Source organism: Lissotriton helveticus, chromosome 9 (genome assembly GCF_964261635.1).
Source record: "Lissotriton helveticus chromosome 9, aLisHel1.1, whole genome shotgun sequence".
In the NCBI taxonomy this organism is placed as follows: domain Eukaryota; kingdom Metazoa; phylum Chordata; class Amphibia; order Caudata; family Salamandridae; genus Lissotriton; species Lissotriton helveticus.
Window position 1 is genome coordinate 291499392 of NC_136070.1, and position 13524 is coordinate 291512915.

Here is a 13524-nt window from a genome sequence, read left to right on the forward strand (position 1 = left end):
CGAGATATATCCACTGGCTCCCTTTTATATTTGGATACTTATATGCATTGTGAGTGGTGTTCTAGACTCTGGTTGTGTCCAGGTTCTAGAGCATGCACTGCTGTTCTATTTGTCGGCTGGGCTCCCTCCTGGTCGGACTGAATAAACCTACCGGAGTAAAGCCATGTCTCCGTAGTGCGATCTGTTTGTTGTTGATGCAGAATGGTGTTTTGACCCGGAGGAGAGACATCAGGTCCTGCTGCCATTTCCTGAGGCCTTGCGGCTGTTTTGTGTAATGGTTCCTGCATCCTCGACTACTGTTCTGAGGCCATTCCCGGCTGATTTTCCTTTTGCTCTACTGCTACTAGAGAGCCACGCTGGTTTCAAGTGGACGTTCTTTAGTCTGTATTTGCTTTATTACTTTCAAAGAAAGACCAAAAGACCGATAACTGTCAGGCACATGCTGTGAATGCTCATGATGGTCCGCATGGCTCTGACCTCTGCTGCCTAGCAGTGTTTCTGCTTTTTCCGCCATCATGTGGACCTCCATTATTGTCGGTGTCTGATGCAAAGGTGATTCACCACAGGTGTCACCATTACTTAGCAACAATTAATGAGAAGACGCATCAGTGCTTGTTTACCTCCAAAGGATCTAAATGGTCTGAACAGCTACTCCACACGCTCAGATGCGGTGCCATGTTGTGTTCTGAATGAGAATCAACATTTACTGAATCGTGAAGTGAGCAGTGTTATGCAAATTCTATTTTCATGAGAAGATTGTGAAAATAATGTCCAAAAGACTCTGACAAGGATTTTGTTTCCTCCTGTATTCAAGTATCTCAGTCGCATACGAGCACGATTTCAGTGATACATACACTTTGGGGATAATCTGCCTGTCTATTTAAATATTAGGAAAAACAAATGGGAGAGTGAGGACCATGAACAGGCTGTCCTTGTCCCTTGGTAAGTATTGAAAAACAACTTGAACAGACCAGACTAGCGGGTTGTCCAACACTGTAGTGCCTGGCACCATGAGGGTTTGTTAAAAGAACCCTCACACATCAACCTAGTTGGTGTCATGCTTCATCATCGGGTTAGCCGAATGGTACTCAGCTGTGCTGCTACACCTGGTTACAGTGGAGCTGGTTTTTTTTTTGTGAGTGTGATGAAGTGGTGGTTTAAAATTACCTTTGGGACTCTAACTGATAATTACTTTATTTCCAGTGGTCCAGGGTATGTTTAAAACAATGAGTGGATAACATATAAAGACTATTAATTGTGTCTTAGTTATCTACCTGTAACCAGGTGTTGCAGCACAGCTGAGTAGCATTTGGCTACTCAGCTGGGAACCTTATGATGAAGCATGACATCAACTAGGTTGGTGTGTGAGGGTTCTTTTAACAAACCCTTGTGGTGCCAGGCGCTACAGAGTTGGACAACCCGCTATTTAAATATTAGTTCTCTTTAAAGTTTTATAGATCTATATATAGGACACATCCTCCAAACCAAAAAAGAAATGCAAAACAAGACGAGGCAAGAGAGGGCGATGAAACATCAACATCCAGGGTGACTCGCAGCAAGGGCAACAGGGGCAAGCGATGATGGACAAAATTGTCATCAATTTATCTGACCAGATTTTGAATGAAGATGAACTGAAAGTGTTGCAATTGTTCCTAACGTTCTGTCCAACAACAGATTTTAACTACGCTGAAACAAGGGTAGATCTGTTTAAATGTATCTGAAAGTTAAAACACTAGAAGGTACATGTTATGCATCCCAGGAAAGCCGGAAATACTGAGACATGCAAAGCGATCTGTAACACTAACACTCTTGTTGGCAGTGATCTGGATACTTTAATGTTGCTGCAAAATTTTGAAACATCTAAACACACGGATGACCCTATGATCCAGGAGGGACAGAATCCGATCTTCCATATGCAGGAATTGAACAAACAAGAGGGAATAGCGGATTCAAAAGGAAATCAAGAACTTGTACCCAGATGCCGTATGACATCTTTAACAATGCCTTGATTCAGGACTTAAAGAATCTCCAACAGCAAACAAACCTTGAAAAGGATTTTAACATCTCTCAGAGACAATAACACGCTATCAAAAGTCTAAAACAATATTACTCAATACTAGTGAAACCTTCTGACAAAGGGGGAAATATTGTCTTTTTTCCAAAACAACAATAAATCAGAGAAGCCCTTAATCAGCTAGAAGATCGTGAATGCTATGTGCCCACGACCAGAAGACAATACTCTAATTGCATTGAGACTTTCCATCAAAAATTACGAAAATGGAGGGATGAGACTTTCTATAACCTCCCTAAGGTCCATAAAGATATAAACTGCCCACCTGGAAGACCGATAGTTACTGCTATAAAAAGCCTTCTTGAGGACTGTTCTATTTATTTGGATTTCTTTTTGGCACCATGGGTAAAGAATCTTAGCTCCTATATTGGAGCTACGCAAGACTTCTTGACGTTAATTGAAGGTGTTAAGTGGGAACCTGATATGTTTCTCATTACACTGGATATTACCAGTCTATATAACCATGACCAAGGGACTGCTTCGGTTAAATGGTTTTTAGACAAGCGCCCTCTTACGTTTAAAAAACACAATCAGATGCTTCTCGAGATGCTAGCATTTTGTTTAGAAAACAATATATTTTTGTATGCAGGGCAACTATACAGGCAACAACGCGGCACCACGATGGGCACATGCTTCGCCCCCAGTTATGCAAATCTTTTCATTGGCTGGTGGGAGGAGCATGTGGCCTGGAGGGAAGTACTGGAAAAATGGATGAACAAGGTTACTTTTTGGGCCCATAACATAGATGATCTTCTCATCGTATGGAAGGATTCACACTCCTCGGCTGAGGCGTTTATAACATTTCTGAATACTAATGACCTGAACCTGGTGTTTAGCAGACATATAAGCAACACACAGGTCAGCTATCTGGACCTAGAAGTATATAATAATAACGCAGAGATACTTACTCGATTATACAGGAAACCTACGGCTGGTAGCTTCAATCCAAAAAGTATGATCAACATTATCCTTTACAGGGAGCTTTTGCACATGAAGCAAAATGTTTCCACTGAAGAGGACTATATTGTAGCGAAGAATGAAACATGCAGTCACTTTAAAGCTAGACGTTACTCTAATAATTCCCTCTGTACAGCGGTAAAAAATGTTGAAAGGACATCTAGATAAGAGCTTTTAGCTCCTAAAATTGTCAGCGGAAGTAACACCCCTTCACATACAGAGACAATGCTCATGATCACACGTTTCAATATACAGTCTTCTAAAATAATCCTAATGTTCTGAGAACATTGGCATATTCTAAAAACAGACAAAATTCTTAAGAACCAGATTCCCACTCAGCCTCTGATAACGTACAGAAGATCTAAATCCATCAAGGATCTCCTAATTTCAAGCCATTTCAAATCAAGCACCAGACCGAAGGAACCCATAACTGGCTTCTTTCCGTGCATAAATGCGAGGCTTGCAAATATAGTCACAAAAAGAACACCTTTGAGACCCTAGGAAAAAGGTCAAAATGTATTAGAAACATCAATAAATTACTTAACAACAACTCTGACTTTTCTAAATACTGCCTGCAATGTCCCTGTAAGAAAAGATACATTGGCAGCATTATACATCCTGCCAAAAAGCGTGTGTTGGAACACATGAGGGCGATTGCCAAAAAAAGGATAGGAATTATCCCGTGGCTCGCCACTTCGAAGTTATCATGATCATTTAACTTTTTATTGTTTAGATCAGATCCGAACAACTAAAGAGGGGGTGACAGGGTCAAGAGATTGCGTTCCCTAAAGTCCAAATACATCATCGAACTTGGTACCACGGCACCTCATGGTCTGAATAACGACAAGGAGCTATGGGCCCATTTAGAATGAGGACCATGTAACATGGGCTTTTTAATGTGGAACTATTTTGTGAGCTGCATATAATATACTTTTATATTTTGATTTTGATCAACAGAGCTAGGGGATTTTGGACATCATACATATGGATTGTAGCTGAGATGGGATTTAGATAGGTGTCTGCTGCTATTTTTCTTATACTCTTTTTATACATTACCTATGTTATATTATGCTTTGGATGTTTTTGTCTTTGACAATTTTACATTTAGGATTGTTATACATTGTCCATTCATGGCTGTGATGAGAAAATGCCTATATGACTCGCCTTCCCTGTATGGATAAGTTATGTGACCATTAGGTAGAATTGATGGTTCAATCATGAGCTGATGGCTACATAGCCTCCTCTCGCTTTTCCATTTTCTGTACAAATAAGAAGAATATTACTTACAGACTCCAGTGTGCTCCTGCTTTGTGTCGGCTGACACAATTCTCGTCTCTGATTGTTGGTGCTGGGAAACGCAGCTCACCACCGCGATAGGAGGTACCCAGGACATGTGGTTGCGACGACGGTGAACTTCAGTCTCTGCATATATATATATATGTATATATATATATATATATATCAAACCACGGAGGCAAGCATGAAACACTCCGGAGTTTTAGAGGGCTATATTTTCAATAACATTGCGCAGTGCTGGCAGTCCATAAAACAAAGGACAGACGCGTTTCAGAGATGGTTCGCCTTTCTCAGTGCCAGTTTCACGGGCACCTTCCGGGGTCAGCACAGGGTACAGCTGCTCTGAAAGCCGTCTCTGTTAAATGTTATTCATGCCCCTCCTCCAGATCAAGTGCACTTACTTTGCGCTGACACTCCCACAGGCATTGCATGCTAGTGCCTGTAGTCCGGGTGGGCAGCTGAATAGTTTCAGATGTGCTCCAAATATATATATATATATATATATATTCACAACAAAATCCCAAAGCTTGACCCTCCACAGGAACGGCGCAACACCAGGATACAGACTCCATAGGCAATGTCGAAAAAGAGTGTTTATTCACACATCAGAGGTCCAAATGACGCGTTTCGGCCGCCAGACATACAGCCTTGTTCAAATGATATATATATATGTGTTTTCTCTTCATTGGTTATACAGTTGGTGGTCAGCAATGGGCAAAATGGTGCTCTAAGGTCTGTCAAAAGTACAAACCAGTTATTGCAGGTAATCTGGCACAATGCATTAGGTAGGGAAAAACCACCAGATTCCCATGTGTTTGGCCAGCAGACCACTTATATATACAAATCCTCTGCACACGTTCAAAAGTAAATACATAAAGTTACATAAAATATCACAATGATGCTTGTCTTTATATTTTCAGATGTATTTAGTTCAAGATCTTTAAGCCTTCTTAGCTAACACGTGTTTCACCGCTGTTACAGGGGTTTACCCCGCGACTTCTTCAGGGCTGAGGTCAGTTTCAAGTAACCTCTGAATTCTGGTGATACTTTCAACCCAGAAGGGGTACCTATAATTTCTGCTCCTGGAGAGGTGGACCAGTTAGCCTCGTGTCCGGAAAGCTAAATATGCTTCTAAATGTAAGGGAGTTTTCTTTTAAAGGAGCTGCCCCCACCAGCGATATTCCGTAGAACCCGTCGGATCTCCAGGCCATGGCGTGTTCGGCATGCAAACTCAGCAGTTTATTTAAATATTAGTTCACTTTAAAGATATATATATAGGAATTAAAGTCACGGCACACCTCTTGGTTGATAGATGTTATTTATTGCAGATCACAAAAACTCTCCTACGCGTTTCGAACCAAATGTTCCTGTTCACGGTAGTCTTTAGCATTTGCCCCTTTTCCTTTTCTCTATTTATAACTTGGCACCTTTCCACCTATTCTAGTGCATTATGGGCCTTGAAGTATGTTTGTTACATATTCAACTAACTTTATTTTTGTTTCAGTTTGAAAACATGTGTTTGCATTCATGTCGGCAGTGATATGTTGCTGGGGATAGTAATTCATATATCTACAAAATGTGTGCGCATACGAACATTTTAATCGAGTTTGCGCAGTTACGCATTTAGCGCAATAGTTCATTTGGCATGTACCTTTATTACCAAAGCTGAAACTAATTGCAGAATTCCAACTAAGTGTCTGTTAAAAATGTAGGGCTGAAAGCGCTTTACTTGCCCAGCAGCATCACTGCCTCAAGGTTTACATCACATGTTTGGTTCAGATTTCTATATGTTAGTTATATAGCGACCACTTATATTTCTAATTTCTGCAATTATAACTTTTCAAAATAACATATTTTCTACATAACTGTATCCCTTTCCCACAACTGATGTTACTATTGATTAGGGATAACGCTTGTGATTAATGGAAGACATGTAATGTTCTCAACGACAATCAATTCACTGGTTCAAACAACAGTTCAGGAACATTTTTGTACCAATATACAATTCAATAGTGATTTAAAAAGCAGATAAGGGTAGGAACGTGGTGGTCCTATCCAGGCAGAATTACATCAATGAAGGAATGAGGCAACTTTCACACAGTGACAGATACAGTAGAAGTAACAGAATGGAATACGAGCATTCAATAAGGACATTTAAAGAGCTGTTAGTTGAGTGGAAAGATAAGGAGTTATTAGAACAAGACGAATTCAAATGTTTAGAATGTAAATTCCCCAGGATTCCAGCACTTTATTTGCTACCCAAAATTCATAAGGATCAAGAAAATCCCCCAGGGAGGCCCATAGTCTCTTCTAGAGGCAGTTGCCTCGAGAACACCTCGAGATATGTAGATCATTTTCTCCAAATACTCCTGCAGCAACTACCCCCTATGTAAAAGACTCAGGGGATTTCCTTAGAGGCCTTGAGAAACTCCACTGGGACAGTAACCATTCCCTTTTGTCGCTTAATGTCATGAGCCTATATACATGCATCCCCCATGATTTGGGATTAAAAGCATGTAGACATTTTTTCAATGAAAGATCGATTTCTTATCTCTTTCATACTGAGATGCTCATTGAGATGATGTCAATTTGCCTGACACAGAACTACTTTCTCTTCGACAACAAGATCTTTAAACAGACCCTTCGTACATCTATGGCGACCTGGTTTGCTCCGTGCTTTGCAGGACTCTACATGGGATACTGGAAAGAGAAAGTAGTGAGAAAGTCGTCTATGTTTCAAGAAAAGGTGGCCATGTGGGTCTGTCACATAGGTGATATTTTTTGTGTCTGGAAGGGCACTGAGAATAAAGCACTAGAATTTGTGAGCGCCCTCAACGTGAACAGTTTTAAGTTCACCATCCAATGGTCAAAAGACAGACTAGAGTTTCTAGATCTGAGATTTGCAGTTCGAAATGAAAAACTTGAGAGTTCTCTTTTCAGGAAAACCACTGCGGGTAACAGTTTGCTACATGCACAGAGTTGCCATCCGAGTTCACTGATTAACAGCATACCACTGGGTGAACTCCTACGGGCAAAACGAAACTGTAGTACCCCTGATATTTCAGTGCAGAAGAAGAAATCATGACCAAGAGATTCCTCGAGAGAGGATATTCACTGTCAGTCATCAATAAGGCAATAGTAAATGTTGCGGGGAGATCTAGAGCATCATAGTTAACAGTGAAAAATGATGACTAAGAAGAAATTCCTGACAAAATTAGTCTTTGTAAATTTTGGCTGGTGTTACAGACAGACCCAGACTTAGCCAATAGTGTTGAGGCCTCCCCCCAAATCACTTTTAAGAGAGTGAAATCCCTCAAGGACACTTTGTGTAGGGCAGTAAAACCTCTGAATGCAAAACCTACAGGAATCAGAAGGTTTTTCACATGCAGGAATTGCAAAGCCTGCAAGAACAGCAAACATTTGAAAGAGGTGACAGTCTCGAAAGACTGTAAGCCTTTAATACTGAGTTCGCTGTTTATGCCCTTTTCTGTCCCTGTAAATAAGCTTATTTTGGGAGTACAATACACAAAGCAAAGAAAAGAATACTTGAACATCTAAGTGCCATTAAAAATGGCGATGAACAATACCCGATAGCACAACATTTCCAGAGTCATCACAGCCAGAATACAAATTTGCTCAGCTTTTGTGTATTAAATATGGTGAAAGTGAATGAAAGGGGTGGCAATGCGACATCTGGAGTCAAAGATGATTGTACGGTACAGGACACTAGCTCCGATGGGACATAATTGTGATAAAGAGCTTTCTGTGCATCTTGGTTAAACCCAGCTAGCTGTGTTTTTTAGTTTCTAAAGTTATCAAATGACAATGATTAGATTAGATTAGATCAGTAGTTGATCTTTAGCAAATTTATTGACATATGTTTAGAGAAGTATGTTCGCTGACCTTTTGAAGTAGCTAAGGTTTTTGTCATCACCGTTGGTGTATGTTTTTTCTATGCTCAGTTATTATTTATGCTAATTATTGTTTTGTTTTTGTCTACAGATAAGGCCATCTGTGATCTGTCAGATGAAATGTTCAAGAGCGAAAGTATGTGTGTCAATGTGTTAGCCCACTTGGCCATTATATCTCTTTTTACTATTCGGGTCTCCATTGCTATGTCCGTTCTTAAGAGCAACTTTGAATTACTACATCGCGCAATACGCACCTCAAAGGCCCACTGTGGCAACGATGGTTATACTGAAGAAGCAGGTTTGCTCTCTTCTATTGAGTTATGTTGCGTATGTGCCTTTATTTTAAGTGCCCCGGGGCTTTATTGTACAAGGGACAGCTTTGAACTATTATGCTGCGCAACACGCACCTCAAATGCCCACTGCGGCAATTATGTTTACGCTTTAGAGCAGGTTTGCTTTCTTTTATTGAGTTATGAAGCGTATGTGCCTTTATTTTGAATGCCCCATAGCTTTATTGTTCAAAGTGAACAATCGAACACGCAGGTCTTGTAAATGTAGATTCCCGAACTGCCAGCGCGAACATCGCGGCGGGGTTAGTCTGTTGATTATTGATTAGTTTTGAAACTGACTCACGTCCTATCCGATGTTATATTTCCATCTCTGACAGAAGCGGCGTAACATTTGTTTATTTTGTTATATTTTGCACACTTTCCAATGGAAGTCTGTTTTCACTATTTATGTGTATGTTAAGTCATGTGTCTATTAAAAGGAACTGGATTTCACTAGCAGCACTCGTGATCAAGGGTCAGGGTCCCAAAACGCGGTGAGTTGCCGATTTCTTGTAAGTTGCCGATTTCTTGGCGAATAAATCAGTACTTATAAAGCCAGTTTGGAGTCCGTGGTTGCCATTGTTCTTCGATTATTACATTGAGTTGCGTGCTGCAAGGTCATGACGATCTCAGTGCAGGAGCACTGAGTGTTTGTTCTAATATATGTGTATATATATATATACTTGTGGAGTGCCTTGTGTGCATGGATGAGGAGTTTGAAGGAGATTCTCCTGTCAACGGGGAGCCAGTGCAGGCTTCTCAGGTGGGAGGTGATGTGGCTGTGGCATGGTACATCGAGGATGAGGCGTGCGGAGGTGTTTTGAATGCATTGCAGTCGTTTAATGAGCTTGGCCGGGGCTCCAGTGTAGAGGGCGTTTCCATAGTTGAGCCTGCTGCTGACAAGGGCCTGGGTGACTGTTCTTCTTGTGTCTGTTGGGATCCACCTGTAGATCCTGCGGAGCAAGCGGAGGGTGTTGAAGCAGGAGGAGGAGACGGCATTGACTTGCTTGGTCATGGAGAGCGTTGAGTCGAGGATGACTCCTAGGTAGGGTACGTGGTTGGTGTGTGTCGGGGATGCCCCAAGTGCCGTTGGCCACCAGGAGTCGTCCCAGGCTGATGGGTTGGAGCCGAGGATGAGGACCTCTGTCTTGTCCGTGTTCAGCTTTAGTCGGCTGCTCCTCATCCAGTTGGTGACGGCCTTCATTCCTTCATGGAGGTTGGGTTTGGTGGTGAGGGGGTCCTTGGTGAGGGAGAGGATCAGTTGAATGTCGTTGGTGTAGGAGATTATGTTGAGTTTGTGCTGTCAGGTGATGCGTGCGAAGGGGCCATGTAAATGTTGAACAGTGTCGGGCTGAGGGAAGTGCACTGGGGTATGCCCAGATGATATCGGAGGCTTCGGATCGGAATGGGGGAGGCGGACTCTCTGGGTTCTGCCAGAGAGGAAGGAGGTGGTCCAATCCAGGACCTTGTCTTGGATCCCTGCGTCATGGAGGCGTGCGTGTAGAGTGTGGTGGCAGACCGTGTCGAAGGCGGCGGAGAGGTCCAGCATGATGAGGGCTGCGGTCTCGCCGTTGTCCAGCAGGGTCCTGATGTCGTCAGGGGCCGTGATGAGAGCAGTCTCTGTACTGTGGTTGCTGCTTCACCCTGACTGGGATGGGTCCAGGATGCTGTTTTCTTCGAGGTATCGGGTTAGCTGTCTGTTGACGATCTTCTCGATGACCTTGACTGGGAACGGCAGCAGGGAAATGGGCCGGAAGTTCTTAAGGTCCCTCAGGTCTGCCTTGGGTTTTTTGAGTAGGGCATTGATCTCGGCATGCTTCCAGCTCTCTGGGAAGGTTGCGGTCTCAAAGGAGAGATTGATGACGTTACGCAGGTGGGGTGCAATGGAGCTGCTGGCTTTGTGGAAGATGTGGTGCGGGAAAGGGTCTGATGGGGAGCTGGAGTGGATTGTGCTCATGGTCTTGCTGGTGTCATCGATGTTCACGTTGGCCCATGCTGACAGGGGGTCATGGCCGATGGTGGGTGGCGACTCTGGTGTGTCGGTGTCTGTAGGGATGTTGAAGCTGTCGTGGATGTTGGCGATCTTGTGGTGGAAGAAAGTGGCGAGGGAGTCGAACAGGGCTTGAGACGGTGGGATGTCATTGGTTTTGGAACAAGGGTTGGAGAGTTCCTTCACGATGTTGAAGAGAAAGTACTGCTAGGAAAGTGGCTATGTTAAAACATTATTTAGGAATTGAGGGTAGGAGAATTTTAAAACACTTGCTAAGTGCTTCCACAGAAAGTGAGGATTATAATGAAGAAGACAGGGACAGCGAAGATGAGTACGAGGTGGCAGTAGGGAAACTAGACACAAATTTTTGAAAGAAGAAGAATGAGGTGGTTGAGAGTTATACATTTCTAAAAAGAAGTCAGCAGAGTGGAGAATCAGTTGAAAGTTAGGTAGCAAGTTTAAGATCGTTCGCATCTACATGCAATTAAAAAACATTTTCAGGGATAAGCGTGTGCTAAAAGTGAATAAGAAGAAGGTACAGGAAAAACGTTCTGAGCACCGAATGGTTGACTCCTTAAATGGCAATTGATTTAATGAAAAGAGCTGAATTTATGGATTAGGGGTTAAAGGAAATAACATTGGATGAAAATATTGAGGCAATTCAGATAGAGACACCCAAACAAATAGGAGAGGAGGACAGAGCATTCAAGAGGATGGGGGACAAGAAAAATGTGGTGCATGTTTTAGATGTGGATACAGAGGTCATGTGGCTACTTTTGAGTCATGAACTGCATTAATATAAATGTGTTGCATGTGTAGAAATAAAGAGTGTTATACCTGGCATCATTGGCATGAGTCTCTCCTCCATTTTTTCTGTTTGCCTCCTCTGTTTACGATGTTTTTGCTGGTAAATGCTTTGGGCACTGTGCCACTGCTGATCAGTGCCACAGTGCAAGTGCTCCCTATGTGAAATTGCTGTATTGATTGAATTCCATGTTTGGCTTATTTGGTTTACTGTCAGTCCCTAGTAGAGTGCACCAGGAGTGCCAGGGCTTGTAAATACAAATGCTGCTAGTGGGCCTGCAGCACGTGTTGTGCCACCCACAAGAGCGGCCTAGTAAAAGTATGTCTGAAGGTCTACCATTGCTAGACCACGTGCAGTCTGGTACTGTCACGCAGACTGTGCAAGTACACCTACTTGCCAGCCCCTAAACCTTCCCTTAACTTCATGTTAGTCACCCCTATGGTAGGCCCAAGGGCAGGGTGCATTGTAAGCATAAGGTAGGACAAGCCTGACAAGGTTGGCATGTCCTAATAGTGAATTACAGCCATAGTCGTTTTTCACTATTGTAAGGTAACCTGCTCTCCATCAGTTAGAATGGGCTGCCAGGATTATTAATGCTATAATCCTAGCGGGCTCGGGGAGCATGGTGCAATGTCGAGTTTGGTATCCCTGAACTCAGGGTTTAATAACGCATCCGTTTGTGTGGATGGTTTTTGGACTCTGTGTTTGAAAATAGCACTTTTAGAAAGTAGCTATTTTCTTGTCTAAATGTCTACCGGTCTCTGCTGGTTCTGGTGTGCGTGTGACAGGAGCTGGGTGGCTCCAGAGGTCTGAATGAGTCAGTGTGGGGTGAGTGGGACATTTGCATTGAGAGTAGGGGAAGAGTAGCTCCTGATAGCCTGCCCTGCCTAATACAATGATGGCTCCGCCCCCCTGCCGGGCGGCTGATGACTCTGTGCCTGCCTGGGACTTTCCTGGCCCACCTCCTGCCGGGCACTTGATGGCCCTGCCCCTGCCAGTGACAATGCTGGCTCCGCTCCTGCTGGGCGGCTGAAGACTCTGCCCTGCACAGTGAATAGGCCAGGTGCTTCGGCCTGGCAACCCCCACAACAAACCCAAGATGGGGGGAAATTCCCCTGCATGGACAAAGGGATCAAAGCCAAAAAGGGGTATAAGAGAAGGACCCCTGAACCAAGAATTTAGATCACTTCTGACAAGGAAACCTGAACCAAGGACAAGAAGCCTGCTGATCTAAGGACTGCCTACCCCTTCTGCCAGAGTGCTGTTTGTTGGGGGAATCCTGCATTGCTTCTTTATTTTTGCCAAGGAACCAGGAGAGAGGAACTGTGTATGTACTCTCAATCTTTGCTAAGAAAATCTCCAAGGGCTGGAAGAGTGCCAGTCTCCTGTTGAAGTCACAGGGCTAAAGGACTTCATCTGCTTAAAGTGCTGTTTGCTGGAACTTGTGAATCCAGCACCTCTGAAGAATCCAGCAATCTCGACGCCGACGGACGCCGCCGAATCCAGCTCGACATCGTGAGTAACGGCTCCAGTGTCCCGCACCTTCGACGCCGGCCGCCGGGCCCGATTGACGCCAGTAGCGACGCTAGTGAGTAGCGAGTTCGGCTCCAGCTCCAAGTGACCCTGTGTCGACGCCGCTGCTGATCGCATCGACTTCGAGCCCTCTCGACGCCGTGAGCTCTGCTCACTCTTGCAACCTCGACATCGACGACGCCGTATCCTGCTTCACCTCGTGAGCGCTGCTCCCGCCTGACTTCAGTCGACGCCGCTGCAGATCGCCCCGACTCCGAGGCCCGATCGACGCCGAAGACGCGACGCCGGACATCTCGACGCCGCTCATCATCGAGTGCTTCACTTTTCCAAGGTACTGTGTTGTGGGGGTCTGTGCGACTCCGGGCTCGACGTAGCGCTCCTCGCGGTCGACGCCGAACCTTTGGATTAACTTTGCCTCGACGTCGTGTGACTCCCGTGTGGGTTACATTGTTGCCAAGAACTGTGTTTTAGAGAAGAAGAGTTGCTTTTGATACTAAAGACTTTGTGCTAAGAAGAAACCGTGCTTGAACTATTATTTTTCCTTCCAAGAGTATTTATTAAGATTGTGGTATATTTTTGTCGTTATTTGGTCTTGTGCTAAGCCTTATATAAAAATCCCTATTTTGATAATA